The sequence below is a fragment of the Haemaphysalis longicornis genome, unplaced genomic scaffold, assembly GCF_048455015.1.
Source record: "Haemaphysalis longicornis isolate Haplotype H1 unplaced genomic scaffold, Haemaphysalis longicornis Haplotype H1 scaffold_6, whole genome shotgun sequence".
NCBI lineage: Eukaryota > Metazoa > Arthropoda > Arachnida > Ixodida > Ixodidae > Haemaphysalis > Haemaphysalis longicornis.
In genome coordinates, this window is record NW_027526407.1 from 32,329,179 (window position 1) to 32,351,210 (window position 22,032).

At 47.4% G+C, this 22,032-nt stretch overlaps 1 protein-coding gene across 1 annotated transcript in view; it reads left to right on the plus strand.

Moving 5' to 3' along the window:
* The first annotated feature begins 5,548 nt into the window (after positions 1-5,548).
* Positions 5,549-22,032, plus strand: part of LOC144142445 (uncharacterized) — a 289,522-nt gene continuing 273,038 nt past the window's right edge. The window contains exon 1 of the mRNA XM_077673956.1: positions 5,549-5,721. The gene's annotated coding sequence lies outside the window, so the exon portion shown is untranslated. The remainder of the gene's footprint in view (positions 5,722-22,032) is intronic.

The window sequence follows — 22,032 nt, forward strand, 5'->3', positions numbered from 1 at the left end:
CTTTCTCTTTACCTATCTCCTTTTTCTCTACCCTATCCTATTCATCCCCTTCTATATTCCCTACCCCCCGGAATGGGCTGTATGCCGGTGAGCCCCCAGCTGGGCTCAATAATATCCCCAGTCCATTTCTTTTCCTTTTCCATCGAACCACCACCACGGCAAAGCATGACAATATCCTCCCCAGCTGACAGAATAGAACTAGCGGAGCTTTTGAAGTTAGTCAATAAGCCTAAGACCGCTGACATAGGGAAGTATGATGTGGACAGGATCAAATATGCTGTAAAGAACGGAGGCAGCCTGAAAGGAGTGAAGAGGCGTCTAGGTGTGGGGAGAAATCAGATGTATGCACCTAAAGACAAGCAAGGCAATGTAATCACAAATAGGGATAAAATAGTCAAAGTAGCCGAGGAGTTCTATAGGGATCTGTACAGTAGCCGGGACATACAGGATAATGCCGAACGAGAAACTAGTTCAGGTGAGATAGACATCCCACCAGTAACGACCGAAGAAGTAAGGAAGGCTTTGAAATAAATGAAAGGGGACAAAGCACCTCGTGAGGATCAGATAATATCACACCTCTTGAAGGATGGCGGAGAAATTGTACATGAAAAACTGGCAAGCCTGTATACGCAATGCCTAATGACCGCAAGTGTACCGAAATCTTGGAATAACGCGAACATCATCCTAATCCATAAGAAAGGTGACATGACGGACTTGAAAGATTACAGGCCGATCAGCTTACTGTCAGTCGTCTACAAGGTACCTACGAAGGTAATCGCTAAAAGAATTTCTGCAACCTTAGATTTCATTCAACCTAAGGAACAAGCACGGTTCCGTAAAGGCTATTCAACAATGGGCCATATTCACACGATCAATCAGGTGATATAGAATTGCGCTAAGTATACTGAACCCCTATATATAGCCTTCATAGATTATGAGAAAGCATTTTACTAGGTTTAAACCTCAGCAGTCATTCAGGCATAACGTAATTAGGGGGTATATAAGCATTATGTAAGAACACTGGAGGATATCTACAATGGGTCCACAGCTACCATCATCCTCCATAAGGAGAGCAGTAAAATACCTATAACGAAGGGCGTCAGACAAGAAGACACAATCTCTCCGATGTTATTGCCAGAATGTTTGCAAGAAGTATTCAGAAAGTTGGATTGGGAACAGGTGGGAGTAAGGGTTAATGGAGAATACCGCAGTAACCTCAGATTTGCTGATGACATTGCCTTGCTAAGTAACTCGGGGGACGAATTTCAAAGCATGCTTTCCGCACTGGACAAAGAGAGTAGAACCGTGGTCCTGAAAATTAATACGCAGAAAACCAAAGTAATGACCAATAACCTCGTGACAGCACAGCGGTTTGGGATAGGTGGCGAGGCAGTGGAACTGGTAAGCGAATACATATACTTAAACCAAGTTGTGACCCCGGATCCCAGCCATCAGGCAGAGATAATTAGAAGGATAAGAATTGGGTGGAGTGCATACGGCAGACATTCTCAGATAATGAAGGGCAGTCTATCATTGTCCCTGAAGAAGAAAGTGTATGACAGCTGCATCTTACCGGTACTCACCTACGGGGCAGAAACTTGGAGGCTCACTAAGAGGGTTCAACTTAAATTGAGAACGACTCAGTGGGCAATGGAGCGGAAGATGATAGGTGCAACATTAAGGGACAAGAAGAGAGCGGAGTGGGTCAGGGAACAGACGCGTTTTAAGGACATATTAGTAGAAATTAAGAAGAAATGGACGTGGGCAGGGCATGTAATGCGAAGGCAAGATAACCGCTGGTCATTAAGGGTAACAGAGTGGATCCCTAGAGAAGGCAAGCGTTGCAGGGGGCGGCAGAAAGTTAGATGTGCAGATGATATCAAGAAGTTTGCGGGGATAAATTGGCCGCAGTTAGCACAGGACCGGGGTAATTGGAGATTAATGGGAGAGGCCTTTGCCCTGCAGTGGGCGTAGATAGGCTGGTGATTATGATGATGACGACACCCTAGCCACTGAGGGGCTACGGTAGGTCTTATGAGTTTAACGTACCCTCCCCGCGGCATGCGCTCCTTCCAGCTTCCCCGCATAGCGCGCCTTGTAAAGTGGCTGTTGTGCCAAACAACTAGGTGGTGCGGAAAAGACAACATTCAGGCATAGAGCTGCTCTAAGGGGGACTTACGTTGCCAGAGAAAAGTGCTTTATGAACAGAATTATGAGTCATTCCAGTCTATGAAGGGGGATGACCAGCGAAGCACGCGATTTATGAACGTAACACAGAAATTACGCGAAAGGTACGAGGGAATTTTATTTATCTCGAGCATTGACAGTCGTCATCACCAAGAAAGAAAGACGGCACACCTTATGTTCTGTTTTAGACCTAGCGCGTATGGGGGCTAGAGTGATAAGATACGCTCATATGGTGAAGCGAATAGCATGCCATACTGTTCAAACTTACATGACTGAAATATTTTGTTGACGAAGCTAAACGCCTGTTTGAAACCGGTATTTGTCCGTAACATTACGTTCTCCACTTCTCTGAAAGCAACCGAAAGCCGTCGGGGGTTACAAGTTGAAGGCCTACATAAACACATTTTTTCTACTTGCAATGTGCGACATTCGTGTTACAAAAATATAATGAACTGTTAAATGTGTTAGTTCTTGAATAGGTCGCAGGATTCACGAATGCCTCATAAAGCTGAAGTTTTTTCTGTTTCAGTCATGGGGACTGAATCCTTGAAATATTCCTATATGAAGACTCAAGGGAAATACCAGTTCATCGCACCTCATACTGTTTAAACTTTCATGACGAAAATGTTTGGTTAATGCAATTGAACGTCGGTATGACATGGGTATTTTTGCTTAGCATTAAGCGTCTCCATACCCTCTCCCGAATTGAACGTCTTTATAGTTTTAGCGGCTTCACGAACCAATTTTCGATTTAGAAAGTAGGGCATTCTTATTACAGAGTCACGGTGAGCTGTCGAGATGTGTTTCTGCTTTGCCAATATGCCGCAAGATACACTAATGGATAATATGCCGGAAGTTCTGTTTTATGCGTAGAGGGATAGGCGCTGGAGCATTGAGACACTCTCATATTGCAAACCAAGGTCAACACCCAGCTGACCGCGTGCCATACTTTTCAATCTTACAGATTAAAAATGTTTGCTTGACGTCTGTGTGAAATCGGCACTTGTCCTTCATATTGGGGGACTCCCTTTTTTGCCAGCGCCAACCTCAAGATAGGGGTCTCAGTAATGAGGCCCTGGTATGAGACGCTGAAAATTTTATGGAATGACAGTCTACAACGAATCTGGAAAATGACACTGCGTGCCCACCGCTCTAAATGGTGTATGCACTGATAAGGTCATTCAAAGAGGTGGTTTCAGGTAAACCTATACCTGCAACTAAAAATGCACCGATAATAAATGTGGAATGAAATTTTCAATTTACGACTGGTGCCTTCCTCCGGTCCCTGGAAGGCAACTTAGCTCGTCTGTTGTGCATGTCCACGCGTTTATGGCCGAATCGTTACGGGGAGCCACATTTGTGCTGTGCACGGTGATATTCACCGACGATTACATGGCACCGCCGTTGAAAGTGACTGCGAAGCGAAACCCATTGCGTGCGTTTCCGGAGGGTGTCATTCGCGTCTTATACATTGCTTCCATCATTTTTTTCAGTGTCCTCATTAATAGCGGCGCGAGTTTTCTGGCCCGCATATCTTTAGGAAGCCAACCAGTTTGAAGCTGTAATTTATGGGATGGTATCAGAATGCGGTCTATAATAAATATGCCCAAACTATGAAATGAGTGTGGCGCACCACTTAAAAAGCAGCCCGAACGGATTTGTCACGCTACGTACTCCATTGGCCCCTGCTCGGTTCGCCCTACACGTGGTCGTGTGAGTGATGGAATCGGCGATCTTATTAACGACCGGCTTCTACGTTTTGCGGACCCCTCGGTTTTTTTTAGGGCAGCAACAGAACGAAACGGGAACGAGCTGCCCACAGAAGTGGCCGCACTTTTAACGACTGCGCAGAGAGTTTGGGTCAACCGCAAAACACGGTGCAATCGGCGTGGTCGTATATGGGTGTTTGCGACAATGGTTAGTTGTACCATCATGCAGCTGACTCGGCGTGCACGTGCTGCTAGTTAGATAGTATGAATTAAACAGTATGGACACAGCTGATGGACACGTAGAGCCGCCGGACTTGGATGTGTTGAAGGGTCGATTTTTAAGTTCTCATCTACAAACTGTCCCAACAAAAGACAGAAAAATTCTTGTAGAAACGTATATACCTTTTTTGCTTTTCTTAAAAGATGAACAAAAAGAAAAAACATGGAAAAACGTACAAACGCCCCATTTCAAGGTTTAATTGCTCCGGAATGCATAGCCTGTTTTCTACAGTGTTGAAGTAGAAAATTTCTGTAAAATGTTAATTTATTCCGCTATGTATTTGCAGAAAAATCGGGCGTAATTTGAATAAGTTTTCTGCTCTTATAAAAGTGTACATTGCCTGAAAAAAAATGTACGTAAATGTGGTACATGTTTAGAAGTGTGCGATATGTGCATAAATGAAAATTCGTGTGATCATTGACTCGAGTGTTTATGTAAAAACACCTCTGTGAAAGCTCGGTATTCATCTCGTTTTTATAGGCGTCACCTTTCCTAAAAGATTTAGCTCCCCGCATGATGGAAACATTTGATAAATAAACCATCTAATTTTTTGTTGGGCTCAGTCGGCTTATAAATAATAGATAATGTCACTGTTTGTGTGCAAACGCTGCCTTATAACAGCTTAATGTTCGGTCGCTGGATGAAATCACAAAATAGCCAGATGATTGGTAGCGTATTTACTGTAACGATGTGCGAACAGTTTCTAAAAAAGGCCCACCTGTCTACTTCGGCAGTCCTCACAAGCAAGCAACCAAAGCGTGCGCGGCTGAATTAGTGAAGCAGGTAGATAAAGCCATTTTTTACGAATGGCTCTATGATTTTCCATGGAAGGTGTTGTCGATTGAAACGAGGGTAAACTGAGCCAAATGTTAAGAAAAATGTATGCTTGTATTCCTTCCATTCGTTTTAACTTCTCGTGCAGTTTACCCTTCTTTCAAGTGAACCAACTAGACCGACAAATCTTAACCATGTCTCTGTCTCTTCGTACATGGCAATCTCTGCACGTGCTCTGCGAGAAATTAGATACCTAGGCGATGTTCATAAACAGTCCGGAGTAACTCAAATAAATACGGCATATGTTTTTTGTAGCGAATTCTAGAAAACGTCAAGTCTCAAGAATGACGAAACGGTGAGGCGGAGCCGACTGTTTTTTTTTTTTTTTTTTTTTTTTTTTAGCGGGCCCCTCAGCACGTTTAATCCGGCCGGCCTTCCGGGTTTTGAAACAACCGCGGAATTCCAGCGTAGGGACTATTCTCCCCTAGGATATTGTGTCTAGGTACTCAAGTAGGAATATAGGGGCTTCGCTTCCCCAAAACACTCCCCGGCATCGCAAAGCGTGGAACGGCCGCTCGCGAGAAGTTCAGAGCGCGTGTGAGTTCGCCGCCCGGCGTCCCGCACAGCTGTTCGTGCAGCGTCTCGGTCGTGCCAGTTGTGGTTGTGCTGTGGAGCGAGCGGCCGCCCGTTGTGCCAGTGTTTTAGGATACACGCTTCGTCGAAATACACGCCTGATCGATGCTACAAGCTGCGCTCGCTTCTTCGTCGAAGGTAAGCTCGAGCATTGAGCGTTCTTCTTCAGTTTAGTGTGAACTGCGCAAGCAACGGAAAAAACACGCGGCATCGGTGTTATATTCATTTGCTGGACCTAGGGCTCTCTCGAGCGACAGGCCTTACGCACACAGGACAACTGCAGTGTAGTGATGCAGCCCCAACAAATTTATTCGGTCGCGAATGATAAGTAATACCACGTTTGCCGCTTATTAGCATATGTCTGTGGTCCATCTGTTGGCATGTACGGAATGAGTCGGCGACATATCTGCGCTGAAAAAAGAATGGAATAATACTCGCAGTCGTTTCAAGCACAGCAAAGGCGAAAAGAAGTTGTTGCAACACTTATACTTTATTCAATCTGCTATCTTGGGACGGGTGGACTTACGCTGAAGAAGGTGTTCTGTTTGCCACTTATACGTTAATGCTTTGGCTTTCGATTTATCATAAACAATGCTCAAGTGCCTCCGTTATTTTCGCTGTTTACATTACAATATCAACGACCCTCTGCATTCAGGAAACACCTGTGGACATGATCTTCGCTCGGAACGGCTTTAAAGAATGTAAAGGCCGAAGCAGTCGTTTCGGCTTCTGCCGTTTAGCCGTACCACAATTCAACTGAAAACCTACGCGAAATGTAAATATAACTTTAATACTCGTACAACACAATCTGCTTAGAGTTCAACCCAAGTGCACAAAACGATGAATTCGCCTAAGCCGTCAGGTGGACTTGTAGAGCGAAGTTCAAGGGTCCCATACATAACATGTAAATCTTCGTTTAGAATTTTCTGTCAAGCGAAACCGCAATAAATGCACATATTGCGATTAAATCTTTTAAAATCTAGTGAAGTTGGAAATGAAATATTTTCAAATCAGCCTGCGTAATTGAATTTGTGCAATACAGAAAAACACTTGTTAAATCAAGAATATTCAGGCAATTCAGGCTTGCAATAGATTTTGGTGGTGTAAAAACCCAAATAAATCAATTGTTAAATAAAGCAGCTGAAAATAATAAGTATGCTATTGGAGGCATGTTTCATGTGAAAGAAAAAAAATATTCTCTTTAAGAAAATAAAAATGCAGAAAAATCTTACTGCCACCGCAATGATTCTTCAAAATGCAACAAAAACCCGTTGTTTTGGGTTTAATACACTGGCTTATTATGAATACAGCATCAGGGTGGTTTTTATAGGATCGACGCCGTTAAACATCAGCCTAGCGACTGGATCGATTGACAAGCTGTTGTATGTGGTGAAATGTGGTTGAATACTGAGAACCTAAAATGGCCTACAAAATACGCTGAATTTGGTAACATTTAGAATTCAAACGAAATGACTTCGTCGCAAATAGCAACGGCAAAGTTTGAGGACTGTGTGCTTGTCATACCGGAATCGTTTCAGACTAGCAGTTGGGCAAAGAGGGCACAGAAATCGGGAGTATGAACAAATTGAAAGAGGTTAAAAGAAATCCAATTGAAAGAAAGGCGACAATGCCTACATGAAAAGCTGCTCATTGTGTAAATGCAGGTTTTTCGAGGATTTCCGCAAAGCAAGATAGAGTTAAAATTTAACGGTAGTCATCAAATGCTGTGTAATCACCAGGTTTACGAAGTTGGTGTACCATTGCAGTCGTCAGTTCTGAGTGAATAATAAAACATCCAAGAATAACATTTAAAAATCTTAATGCTGCAGCATTCATTGTGTGCCAATTATGTACCAATCAAAGATTCTAAATCCGCAGTAAGCATAGTGAACTCAAAAAATTGCGTTTTGAACCTAGTTATTCCTGTCAGGTACCAATTGCGCTGAAAAACTGAGCAAATAGACTGATCAAGTCATGAACAGTTCTGGATATGTCAGGCCCGAATACGGGTTTTTGTCAATGGCAGAACCTTCCCCGATGACCTTGTTAATCATGCAGCAATTATTCTTACAGTTCGAGCGACAACGGCTGAATTTCTGAGCGAGGTATGAGCGGCTGGCATCGGGATCTTAGGCACTTGTTCTATTTCTGCTTGATTTATACAGAGAACACACATGAGAATTATCAGATAAGCCACGGCCGCTATTCCGCAACAGGTTATTTCTCTCTGAGGACACAAAAAAATAATAATACTCTTGCGTTTTGTATAGCTTAGGTGGACACAAGATCTTATCCGTTTAACTTTTCTACGCGCCTCTTGCCAGGCGAGGGGAAGGGGGGTTCAATTTTGTCTTACAAAGTAATATACAGCCGCAACGGCGGCTGCTTTCCTGCTTTCTTATAATAGGCTTATTTGTTCCGTAAAACCCCTAATGTGCGCATGCCGTGCGAAGTCTCTTTGCCAGCTTTTTCCTCCTCGCGGCATTGTGTTACCTTTACCGCCTCCTGCGGTATATAAATCGTGATCGCCGTTTCCTGCCCCGCTGCGAGTGCTGAAAGCTCGGGAGTTGTAGTTTTAAAATTGGTGCTTTCGAACTACAGCACTGTGTTCTCCAGATGTGCTCTCACAATTACATAACAGCTGCCCTTTGGACGAGAACATAAAACAGCAACTCATTGGACGGTCGCTACAAGCCATGAAACACCGAAACAATGGTGACGCCAAGTGTCTTAAGTTTCACTGTGACTCTATTCAACCGTGAGCGGGATGAAGTGCTGCCATAATCTATATTTTATTACTGTTTACTTTTGTACTTGTCTGTTGTGCTCGAGTGCGGCTGAGCTCGGAGATACAGGGTCACTGTTATCGGTCCTGCAGCGTGGTCGTCAGACGACGCACGGCTTTGTGGCTTGCGCCTTATCGGATAACTCCTTTTCTCTAGCGCTCCTCAGACCTCCGACGGAGCCTGACTGCAATGCGGCGTCACGGATGTGAATGAAAGGAGTTCCGTGAGACAGTATCGGTCCATTCTTGCTGTTGGCTTACTATCGGGCGACAAAAGTGTGCGGAGAGAAGGTACCAACCGGAACTGAGTGGAATACAAAACTTTGCTCAAAGCCATGTAGCGTGCACTAACTTATAACGAGAGCGCGTTTATAGCAAGAGCAGCATGTTTAAAATTTTCACTCCGCGTTTCACTTTCCTTAAAGCCCTCTTTGACACTGTCACATCTGCATTGACGGGGGACATGAAGACAAACTACAAGTTTGGTTTGTTGAAAAGACGGCTTACCGTCATAACAATGGTACCAGTTTTTTCACAATATTCGAAAAGATAACTGGGTTTCTAAAGGAACCATGCGAAGCAGTGGCACTCCCCAGTCAGCTTTCGGCAACTTTTCTATGACGTCACACAACGTTGTTTTTGTGTGATTGGTGGCCTCTGAACTGGCCCATTGCTAGGACACATGACCGGATGCTTGTAGTGGGGCCTCTAGTTTCGCTTGATGGCATCACTTGAATGCCACCGTGGAGTTAACGCACTGATAATTATGTTCTTGGTGCTGACCCGTATGACGTCACTCCTTCCCATAACACGTCACTGTAGAGCGAAATTCGAAAATTTTTCAATAGTTCTTGCACTTTTTTTGGTTGAAAAACGTTTTTCGTGGACAAAATATTATTGAGTGACGTACGTAGCTCAGTTATTTAAAATCAAGCAAATTTGTGTGTTGCCTTCATGCCCCCTTAAAATAGTTAAAGTGAGAAAAATAGAGACACCGAGGACTGCAATTCAAAGCGGCCAGAAATATGGAATGCGGTTGCCTTTTTTTTCAGACTTTGCGCTTCAACTGCACCGCATTAGGGTACTTCGGCATTGGCGCTTTTGAGATTGCGAAGGAGATGTGCTTTTCACTACTCCTCACTCACGATGGGAATGACATGAGGAGGTAAATCATAAACACGTTCCTCCGATGCACACGCTATGCAGACGTCGAATATTTGACAAGTGTAATACCCCAAGCATCACAAACTGACCGATATTATTACAATACCGTAAGAATATTGCATTACAAAAAGTACATTTTTGCAAGACATCCTTACAATATTCCCACATATTATTCTTACATAAATTTATTTTTGTTTTGTTTTAGGGTCTTTTACAGCTTGAGTGCCTGGTACAAAATTAGCTGCCACTCTTGGCATGTGATCACTAACCTTCATGATTGAAAATCAGCGCGGAAGAAACACAGCACAAAAAAAGGAACACCCGCCGCGGTGGCTAAGTGGCTAAGGCGTTGCGCTGCTGAGCACAAGGTCGCGGGTTCGATTCCCGGCCGCGGCGGCCGCTTTTCTGATGGAGGCGAAAAGCAAAAACGCCCGTGTGTACGAGATTTCGGCGCACGTTAAAGATCCCCAGGTGGTCAAAATTAATCCGGAGCCCTCCACTACGGCGCGCCTCATCGCCTGCGTTGCGTCGGCGCGTTAAACCCTACAATCAATCAATCAATCACAAAAAAGGAACGAGAAGTAGACAGGACAGCGCTGCCTATTGCAGACGTTGTTAGAATTCTCGACATTCTGAGAATGCATACTTCTCGTTCCTTTTTTGTGCTGTTTTTTTTTTTTTTTTTTCGCGCTGATTCTTAGTCATGAAGGTTCACGAACTCGCCCAAATCACAGTCCTCTTGCACTAACATAACCGTCACCATTACTGTAACCGTAAATTGAGTTGCCGTTTTGCTGAATTGTCGAAACGCCATACTGTTTATGAGGCTTCTTCGGCCAACCCGGATATAGATACGGGCATCAGATGCCGATGAACACACAAGGCGCCAGCAGAACGGTTTCCGAGCACAGCTGTTAAAAAGGGAGCTATCTATGGCTCGTGTAGACGCCTCTGCACAATAAAAAAGCGGCGCGCCGTGACAGATGTCAATTTTAGTTTACGTTATTGGCTTTTATATAGTGCAGTCTAATAAAACTTGCACACCCGTGGAACATTCTTCATTGTATATACTGCCGCCGGTACTTTGACGGCAGTTCGAAAGTTTGTAGACAGCGGGAGACATTTACATAAGGGTCAAGCGTCTGACGCTCACTGAAGTTAATTACTTCAAACTTGTTGAACCCAATACATGGGTTAACTCAAAGGTTGTTCGAGCTCCACAGTAACCGCCTATGTCTAATAAGTTCTTCCGAAGCCGGCTTAATCAGGGAGCATGTCTGTACGTGAAAGCGTGCAGAATCAGCGTCTTCCGGGTATACAGTGCACACACGGCAGGGGTTGTGTCTCGAGTTTGTGTATGTGCGTGCGAACGCACGTGGGCGTCCTGTTGTCTCGTACATGCACCTGTGCGTTAGTGAATCCGGGACTGTGCGTACGCGTGCTTCCCCGTGGCGGAACTAGGCTGCTGCTTTTGGCAATTCGCTGTCTAGCAACTGGGAAACGTCGATGTACAGGTGGGCATGGTGTGGAGTGTTGGATAACTGCATCGCACTTGATGGCCCAGAATGCCAAACCCACCTCGAACAACCAAGCTCTTCTTGTGTCGTTCTGCACGAACACGTGGTTGGGTTGTCTTCCGATTGAGGTGTATCGCTGCCACGCATTGACGGCCCTGCTGCAGTTGTATGTATTGGGAAGTTTGTTGAGAAATAAAATAGGTCCTATGTGATTCCATACACGGGTTTTTTCGTTACTATGTATGACTCATGGTTCACACTGCTGTCGCCACTTTCGTGATATTTTAAAGCTAAAACGTCACCTCACGCCTCGGCCAACCGAATCACGTTAAACACCGTTTCTTGGGTATATAGCTTACGATCAATTACCTTGTGCGACAGTAGTCTGAGCATACCACCCGCCGCGAAGTGTGTTCAATAAATATCGGTGTATACTCTGTGTTTATTTAAAAAATCCCGTAAGGCAATAAGTACTTATCTCGCGCTCTGCTTATTCTCTCATCATTTTTTTTACTACTCGTGCTATTACATATCGCGTATTTTTTTCTATTCTGATCTGTACATTTTACTTCTGCGTGTTCTATTTAGCCATTAGATTATATTTTGAAGTTTGTTAAACACTAAAGAACATTCAACCATAGCCCCTCGGAACACAGGTTGGCCTAGAGCAACTGCAATGTGCACGACAAAGGTCAATGTCCTTTCAGTTTGTTGACACTTCCAACATTTGATGATATTGCCGCGAACCATACATTGGGTTTGTTTATTTGTGTTTTGCTTTTACCGCCCGGCTGCGCCGGTCTGTGTTATCTCTGCGCCAAGGGAAGCGCGTGTTCCATTCTTTCTTTCTGTGCCGCATGTGTTATCTGTCGTGATAGGGAGAGCATTCCGATCTAACGTGAACAGCCCAGAATAATCTTCTTGGATCTACTATGTTCTCGATGTGAATCGACGTTTCGAGAACCACGCGCGCCGAAAGATAAAAAGCCTGCAGTGCGGACGCCGGAGCTTTTTCGATTCTGCGACGCTCGCTGACGCAAGTCACTTTGTTGACCGCTGCTTCGCCGCCTCTGTATTCTTTTGAGTTGTTAGGGGAGCACAAGTTCGCTCCAATAAACTTGTTTCTCCTGCAAGACAACTGCGTCGTCCTTGGCTTCGTGACACCTGGTGGAGGTGCGGGGTACGCACCCTTCATGCCCACTACAACCTCGAAAAGCCGCCAAGCCAGTCCAACAAGAGCCAGCCCCCGCCTGCAAGATTTACCGCCCGAGTTCGGTTTGATGCCAGAAGGGCCCAAGAAAAGGAACGCTGCAACCAACACCATGGTACAAGAAACAACGTCGCCAATCATGCTGCAGCAGCCCCGGGAACCGCCATCGTTCCGGGGAGCCCCCGCTGAAGATCCAGAGGAATGGTTGGAGAAGCTGGAGCGCGTGCGGATCTTCAACAGGTGGGACGATGAAGAAACCTTCCGGCATGTTTTCTTTTACTTGGAGGATGCAGCCCGAACTTGGTTTGAAAACCACGAGAGCGCCTTGACCGACTGGACGCAATTCAAAAGCGAGTTCCTTAAGACCTTCACGACCGTGGTGAGAAAAGAACGAGCTGCGATTTTACTGGAAACTCGAACGCAACACCCGAACGAAGGAGTCGTAATCTTCGTCGAGGAAATGAAGCGACTTTTCCGCCGTGCGGACCCAGGAATGACGGAAGAAAAGAAACTACGGTTTCTGATGCGAGGTGTGAAGCAAGAGCTCTTCGCGTGCCTTGTTCGCAACCCCCCCAAGACCGTGTCCGAATTCGCGTCTGAGGCCGCCGCGATGGAGAAGACGCTCGAAATCCGAACGAGGCAGTACGACCGCCCAATCAATGCGCTGGTTTCGGAGACGCTTGGTGCCAGCGCTATCAACTCCGACTCACTACGCGACACTATCCGCGAAATAGTGAGGGAGGAGCTGCGGAAACTGCTCCCGACGCCGCCGCAACCACAAGTCGCTTCTCTTACCGACGTCATTAGAGAAGAAGTGCAGCAAGCGCTGGGAACTTCAACGACGCCAGTAGCACCTCGCGAGCCGCAAGCCATGACCTACGCGGCTGCTGTACATCGCCCTCGCCCACCTGCACCCTATCGTCACGAGGCTCCGTACCGTCGTCCCCTCTCGCCGGCCCGACCACCTGCGGCGCAACCCCCTGCCCCAAGGAAGACCGACGTGTGGCGAACGTCCGACAATCGTCCGCTGTGCTACCACTGCGGAGAGGCCGACCACGTCTACCGTCGCTGCCCCTACAGGAGGCTCGGTTTGCGAGGGTTCTCCGTCGACGCACCCCGCCCCCGAACTGGCCAGCGCCCATCGGAGATCGAAGAGTACCTGTCCAACACCAGCCGTCGACCAGCCCGTTTCAACCGTTCGCCGTCACCCTACCCATACCAGTCGCCGAACCGCCGTAGCAATGCTGAGTTCTCACGTGGAAGGTCCCCCAGCCCACGCGGGGGAAACTAAAAGATGCAACTTCTGGAGGTAAAGTTGCACGATCGCGGAAAAATGAAAACCCTCCAACGACGCAACGACTCGCGGAAGACAGTGACTCACAACATGCCCTCATCCCGACGACCCGACCCAGACCTGACGAGACTCCCGTACACGACGACAGCTATACGCCGCGACGCGCACCCGACCGGACCGAGACGTCCGCTGAGAAGACGATGACAACGACGACGCACAGTGCCCGACCGTCAACACGCACAAGCCGAGATGCGACGCCCCGACGCACCCGGAACTCGAGGAAGGCGGCATCCGACGTCAAGGTGTCCATCGACGGCTTTGATGTAGTCGCCCTCGTAGACACGGGAGCCGACTACTCCGTGTTGAGCGGACCATTTGCGTCTAAACTGAAGAAAGTTATGACCAGATGGGACGGTCCGCACATACGCACAGCAGGAGGCCACCTCGTGACGCCAAGTGGAACGTGCACATCGCGCGTCACCATAGACGGCACGACGTACCCTGCGGTGTTCGTCGTTTTGCCCAACTGCTCCCGCGACGTAATTCTCGGAATGGACTTTTTGACGGACAACGGCGCAATAATCGATCTGCAGACGAAGTCGATAACTTTTTCCTCCGACCACTCCATGACGCCGGAATCGAACCCCGAAATCCGTGCAGCTGTAAGGATCGCCGATGATCACGTCACCCTGCCACCCCGCGCAAGCTTGATGGTCGCAGTCTACTGTGAAGATGCTGCTCCTGACGTCGACGCTATCGTAGACACCGATCAAAGGGTGCTTCTCAACCGTGGTGTGTCGGTCGCAAGAGGCATTGCGCGCTTCAAGGAACACCAATCCCACATTTTGGTTACGAATTTCACCGAGGAGTACCAGCATTTAAACAAGGGCGCGGCAATTGCATTCCTCGAAGAAGCGCAAGAAGCAAGTGACGTGATCGCGGTCGCCGACTTTGAGCGCACACCCGTTGAAACCTTCAAGCTCCCGCAGCCTTTCGACGTGAATCCGGCGCTACCGCAAGAACAACGGAACAAGTTATTGGCTTTGCTGCGTCGCTATAGCGAATGTTTTTCGTCGAGCGCAAAACTACGTCAGACCCCTCTAGCGAAGCACCGAATAATAACCGAAGATGGAGCCCGACCCACCCGACAGTCACCGTACCGCGTCTCTTCACACGAACGGGAAGCCATCCGGACTCAAGTTGACGACATGCTCAGCGACGACATTATACAGCCCTCGAAAAGCCCCTGGGCTGCGCCCGTCGTACTCGTAAAGAAAAAAGACGGCACATTAAGGTTTTGTGTTGACTACCGGCGACTGAACAAAATCACGAAAAAGGACGTGTACCCCCTCCCCCGAATCGACGACGCCCTCGACCACCTCTGCCACGCAAAGTACTTCTCATCGATGGACCTGAAGACCGGCTACTGGCAAATTGAAGTGGACGAGAGAGACCGAGAGAAGACTGCATTTATAACCCCAGACGGCCTATACGAGTTCAAGGTGATGCCGTTTGGGCTGTGCACAGCACCAGCGACGTTTCAAAGAGTCATGGACACTGTGCTAGCTGGCCTTAAGTGGCACACCTGCCTCGTATACCTCGACGACGTAGTGGTATTCGCCCGGACTTTCGACGAACACCTTGCAAGGTTGGAGTCTGTACTCGAGGCCATTCGTACGTCGGGGTTGACACTGAAGCCTGAAAAGTGCCGTTTCGCATACGGGGAACTCAAGTTCTTGGGCCACGTCGTCAACGCCGCGGGAGTCCTACCTGACCCGGCAAAAACTTCAGCCATTGCGAACTTCCCAAGGCCGAAAGACAAGAAGGGCGTGCGAAGATTTCTCGGGCTGTGCGCATACTACCGGCGCTTCGTCGCAAACTTCGCACGCATTGCCGAGCCACTCACGCGCTTGACGTAAGATAGCACCCCTTTTAGCTGGGAAAACGACCAAGAAAAAGCATTCTGCGAGCTGCAAAAACGCCTGCAAAGACCGCCCGTGCTCGCTCATTTCGACGAAAATGCCGAAACGGAAATGCACACGGACGCCAGTGATATAGGCTTGGGTGCCGTCCTTGTCCAAAAGCAAAGCGGCTGCGAAAGGGTAATCGCCTATGCCAGCCGTGGTCTGTCGAAGGAGGAGAAAAACTATTCTGCCTCTGAGAAAGACTGCCTGGCTATTATATGGGCGATTTCAAAATTTCGCCCATACGTGTATGGAAGGCCATTCAAGGTTGTAACAGACCACCATGCGCTGTGTTGGCTCGCCAATTTGAAGGACCCCTCTGGCCGTCTTGGGCGGTGGAGCTTGCGCCTGCAGGAGTTCGACGTTACAGTCGTTTATAAATCCGGCAGGAAACACTCCGACGCCGACTGCCTGTCCCGCGCCCCCGTCGACCCACCACCACAAGACGCTGACGAAGACAGCGCGTTCTTCGGGATCGTGACGGAGAGCGACCTAGCCGCCCAGCAGCATGCCGACCCCGACTTACGCGTCATAATCGAGTACCTCGAGGGATTGAACGTTGCCGTTCCTAGGACCTTCAAACGCAGCTTACCAGCATTCAGCCTGAGAAACTCCGTCCTCGTGAAGAAGAATTTCAGCACCGCAACAAGAGCGAATTACCTTCTCGTCATCCCCGCGGACCTTCGTGACGAAATTTTGGAAGCGTGCCACGACGACCCGTCTTCTGGACATCTCGGCACAGCGCGCACTATTGGAAAAATCAAGGCGAGGTACTACTGGCCCGGCCTTACCTCTGACGTCACCCACTACGTCCGGAGCTGCCGTGACTGCCAACGACGAAAAACGCCGCCGACAAGACCCGCCAGACTTCTGCAACCGATCGCCGTCCCATAGAGACCATTTCAACAGATTGGAATGGACCTTTTAGGCCCGTTCCCTACGTCACGATCACAGAACAAGTGGATTGTCGTAGCGACAGACTACATGACGCGCTACGCAGAGACCGCCGCTCTTCCGAGGGGGACTGCACAAGAAGTGGCAAAGTTCTTTATAAGCCAAGTTGTGCTGCGACATGGAGCCCCGGAAGTCCTAATCACCGGCCGCGGAACGGCATTTACTGCGGAGCTGATGCAAGGAGTATTACGCTACAGCAACACGGATCACCGAAGAACGACGGCGTACCACCCCCAAACGAACGGACTAACAGAACGTCTGAACAAGACAATCGCAGATATGCTGTCAATGTACGTTGACGTTGAACATAAGACTTGGGACGAAGTGCTCCCGTATGTCACGTTTGCGTACAACACGGCTATCCAGGAGACGACGCAGCTGACGCCGTTCGAGCTTGTCTACGGTAGAAGGCCAACTACGATGCTCGACGCCATGCTTCCGCACGTAGAAGACGACGACCTCAACGCCGACGTCCACGGATATCTTCAACGTGCGGAGGAGGCCCGCCAGCTCGCTCGAGTTCGTATAACGGACCAGCAGCTGGTGGATGCGGGCCGCTACAACCTCCGACGCCGAGACGCCGAGTACCAACCAGGGGATCGTGTGTGGGTTTGGACTCCCATCCGACGACGCGGACTCAGTGAGAAGCTCCTGCGACGGTATTTTGGACCCTACAAGATTCTACGACGTGTTGGCCAACTTACCTACGAAGTGATCCCCGATGGTGACTCCGGCACATCACGACGACGCACGCGGCCTGAAGTCGTCCACGTGGTTCGCTTAAAACCTTTCTACGGACGATGACGAACTTTTATTTTCATTTGTTCGGACTGTCGCTTATGTTAGCATCGGGTCGATGCACTCTTAGAGGGGGGGTAATGCCGCGAACCATACATTGGGTTTGTTTATTTGTGTTTTGCTTTTACCGCCCGGCTGCGCCGGTCTGTGTTATCTCTGCGCCAAGGGAAGCGCGTGTTCCATTCTTTCTTTCTGTGCCGCATGTGTTATCTGTCGTGATAGGGAGAGCATTCCGATCTAACGTGAACAGCCCAGAATAATCTTCTTGGATCTACTATGTTCTCGATGCGAATCGACGTTTCGAGAACCACGCGCGCCGAAAGATAAAAAGCCTGCAGTGCGGACGCCGGAGCTTTTTCGATTCTGCGACGCTCGCTGACGCAAGTCACTTTGTTGACCGCTGCTTCGCCGCCTCTGTATTCTTTTGAGTTGTTAGGGGAGCACAAGTTCGCTCCAATAAACTTGTTTCTCCTGCAAGACAACTGCGTCGTCCTTGGCTTCGTGACAATATATACCTCTTTTTATTTTTCGGTGCTGTCCCCGTGAGTCGTATCTTTAAACAGACATGCCAGGGTCGGGAAAAGCCACATTCCAGATTTCTTTATATGTAGGTTTTGCGGTGTTGATAACAATGTCCCCTGGAAAAAATAGATAAAAATAAATAAAAGAGACATGGGGGTACAATAAATGGAAATGAATGAAAGAAGGCACGGCGGGAAAAAAATAAATCAAAATGATTTAAAGAAGACATCGTGAGAAAAAGAAACAAATGAAAATGAATCAAAGGGGGCCGCTTCATCTTTCAGTAACAGATTTGAAAAAAAGTAGAAGTTTGAAGCAAGTAAACAGAAAAAAAAAGTGCTTGGCGCACTGATATAACGACAAAATGTTTTGGATTTTGCATTTTATTTGCAAAAAGTGTACAGGATACATGAATTGGTAGAAAATCTCTACAAATAGAACTGGTACACAAAAGAGAGAAGCGGTATATAAAAAGGGCATTGCGCATAAGCATCAGTGCATGAACTCCCAGAAAAGCTTCAAAACACTTCAAAACATTCAAGACAAGCTGAGAATCTGCAGGTCGCTGGATGGTTTTCCATTTAAACAGCAGGAGTTGCCAAGACGGTTCCAATCGCATTTTTAGCTCACATAAGACACAGTTCCCTATACACATTTCTTTCTCACTTTTCTTTTTCGCATCATTATTCGTTCTTTCTGAGTTGATTACGGGATTTCCGTTAAAAGTCACATGTTATTAGGCAGTTTTAGCATATCGTTACCGTGTTTGCGTTACCGTTTCCCGTGTTACCGGAAGCGCTGGCGACGGTGAAGCCTGTGCCGGTAAGTTACCGTTCGCGGTAACTCTCACGCTGCGCAGTCTACTCCCGCAAACACGGTAAACGGTAACGTAAACACGGTAACGATATGCTAAAACTGCCTATTGTAAAGTTGCCGCTAAAGTTACGCAATGGTTTTCTACAACACCGCTGCTACAGCTATTACTTTTGGCAAACATAGCCTGGGATATCGGTTTAATCCTGGTCTATAGCACCACTTCGAGAAACTTGCCTAAGTTATCACTGGTTCTGCCGAGTCAACTAAAGAATGAAGAACAACCTAAGAAGTCTCGGTAGGGCGTCTTCACCACAACGCTCCAGGGGCGGTATTCTTGAGTTTTGTCCCTTTTGCGTCCCTTTCAAAAGTGTCCCTTTTGGCAAGTCCTGATTGGCTAAAAGCAAACAACCGGAAGTGACGTAACGCAAGCGCGGCAAACCTAATGCCAGCGCTCACTGCTTAACCGGAAGTACGTCACGAGGAAGGGGCGCAAAAGGGACGTTTTCAAAAGGGACAGTTACGAGAATACCGCCCCAGGATAATCAGTCGAAGTGGCCGAATGTGCACGTTCGGCGAATGACGAGGCCCAGCGTGCAATTTGACTAAAACAGGGCATCTGCGCTTGGACATTGCGCAATGCAAAACGCCATGCGTTCTTTCTGTGTTGTCCCTGTGACTTTTGTTTCTTTTTTGTTGTTTTTTTATGTGTTTCAGTGTTTGTCTGGTGGAGTTTTTTTTCTTATTTGTATTAGTCATGTAAGCATATAACCCTCATCACATGTTCACCAACCATCTGAAGTAGCAAGCCCAGCATTATGCAGGGCTGACCTTTTAGGTCTCATTAAAGAATTCTCTCTCTCTCTCTCTCTCTCTCTCTCTCTCTCTCTCTCTCTCTCTTTTTCTCTCTACGCATCCATTTTTTAGGGGCGAAGCACATTAGGATCTCGCTTTGCCCGGGGCTTGCCGTCCATGTACAGTGTTGCGCATGCGCGAGGAACATTGAATGGCATTGGATTGGATTAGATTGGATTGGAATGGAATGAATTGTATCGGATTGGATTGGATTGGAATTGTATATACTGTGCACACGCGTTGTCACTCATTTACATGCGCGAGAGGGCAATGCCACAGGTGATATACGGTAAGAACGATCCCCAGTGCTTCGCCCACTCGCCATGATTCACTTCGTGGAGATGCATGAATTTTTTTATTGAAATAGTATGATGGACCTGTTCATTCGCCGAATTTTCACACCGGGCAAGAGCTCTGATGAAGAGTCCCTACGGAGACTTCTTAGGTGAAAGATAGAGTTTGGTGTCGAAAAGTTCTTCAAAGAAGAGATAGGACGTTAGCGACAAGATGAGGATCTAAAGTGTTAATAATACAGCCAGTGGGCTGGTCAGTGGCTCTGTACGTTAGTCAAAGAGTCAGGAAGTCAGTCATTATGTTCGTCGGTCAATGAATTAGACAAAGAATGAACAAAAATATTTGAGTAGCCGAATAATGAATTATTTAAAGACTGAAAATATTATTTTGGCAAACAACCCATGGACCAAATATTTAATTAGTATTTTTACCACATCCATTTCTCCTACGTAGCCACAGCTACCAGTCATCTAAAAAATTTTCTTTTAGCTTCCAGTCCGTAATAATTCTGGCCAGTTTGTAGGTGGTCCAAGGCTGCTCTTTTAATTATATTTTTATGGGAGAAAAAACGAAGCTGCTGTGAACCAGTTATGGGTCATCCAAAATGACAAAACGGTAGACCTAATATTGCATCTGTGAAGGCAGATCCTTAAACATTAAAAAAAAAAACAGACGCATTTATTTGTGCCGGCCTGGCCAAGCAAAGCCTTTATTGCTGTCTTGAGTCATAACTGCGAGCGAACAGCTCGTCCTCCCCTATCATGCACTGGAATCGCTTCAATTCTAAACAGCCTTACGCAACCGCAGAATAGTTTTATAGCGCGGCACACGACTTGTTCGTTCGCCGTTTGGCCCGAATCAGCTGCCGTGGAGGGAATTTTTTTTTATTCGCGTACAACGTCTGCTCTACAAAAATCGAGGCGACGCGTGGGGCCCTTGTTCATTGCCCTGCTTTCGCGCCGTTCGCAATAACTGACATTCACGCGCTGTGCCAAGAGGCTATTAGCAGACGACGCGCTGCCGCCGAGCGAACGGCTTGTTAAAGCAGACGACGCGGAAAGGCCCGCGGCGGAGCTCCAGAGCCGTAAACTCTGACGTCAGCAGCTCGCGGAGAGTGTTATAAGAAAGCGCGGGGGAAGAAACGAAGCTGCGCTTTTTGCTTTATGCTGTCGCGAGGCTTCAGATGCGGCCCTTGAAAGTGCAGCGATTAGGATCGCTTGCTCCCCTAAACATCTACTTCTCCGCGCGTGTTGACGTTACGGCAGAACTCCCTCGCCTTGGGGGCGGGTAGACAAGGTGTTGCAGACGATCGTTACTCTCGTCTGCACATTAAACTCTTTATGGTCGCTTTCTCCCTTTCAGCTAACTAGTCCGGAACGACGAGGAAGCAGACGAGAGTTAGCGAGCCAAAAGCCGCTACTGTGCGCAAAAGTGGGCTTACGTGCCATTTTAATGGGACAACGCACGGTTATTGAACACATTTTTTAATCCCGCGACATAAAATGATGTCATTCCTTCCCCTCACAAAAGTCATGTAAGGCTTCCAGTACTTGTACGGCCATGTTGTTCGAAAGCTTAGATGGCCTACCTACTTTATATAACAGATTACGTCTGCTTGGTTAGACGTTTACGTATTTCCGCACGGCGTACACCGCAAACTTGTTCAGCTTTATATACCCGCCGGCTAACGCTTAGGCTAGAAATATTTAAAGGGACCCTGCAACACATCTTTCAACTTTTTTTTAATCTTAAATGCTTGCAGAACGTAGTCATCCAACACGCCCAGTACTTAAATTAAAGGGTCGCAAAGTACGTCAGCGAAAAATTACTGCTATATGCCCATCAGTTAACTTGTAAACTCGCTCGAAAGATTTTCCTCTCTATCGCGGTCTTGACGTTCTCCGGCGGCTCGAAGTACGTCACTAAGGCCATGTAGCGGCAATTGGCCGGTTTTCCTTCAGTCGCAGCTATAAATACTTCTCGATAGCAACTTAAAAAAAGCCACAAAAACAAAGCAGGAATGGAAGGCGTATCTGGTGCAACGAGCAAATCACGCAGTGCCGCTCCGTGCTTGCGACAACTATATAGTTTCCGCAGTGGTTCCAGACGTGACGAAAAGAGTGAAAGCGCTTATCGAAAGTGTTGCAGGGTCCCTTTAAGCATGGTTGAGGTGTTACGCTGGGGCCCACAATGAACGATCATACCACTGGTATACGCAATAATATATACCAGAGTAAGATGTTTCCTAGAATGCAATCACTGCACACAGGTTAAGTGTA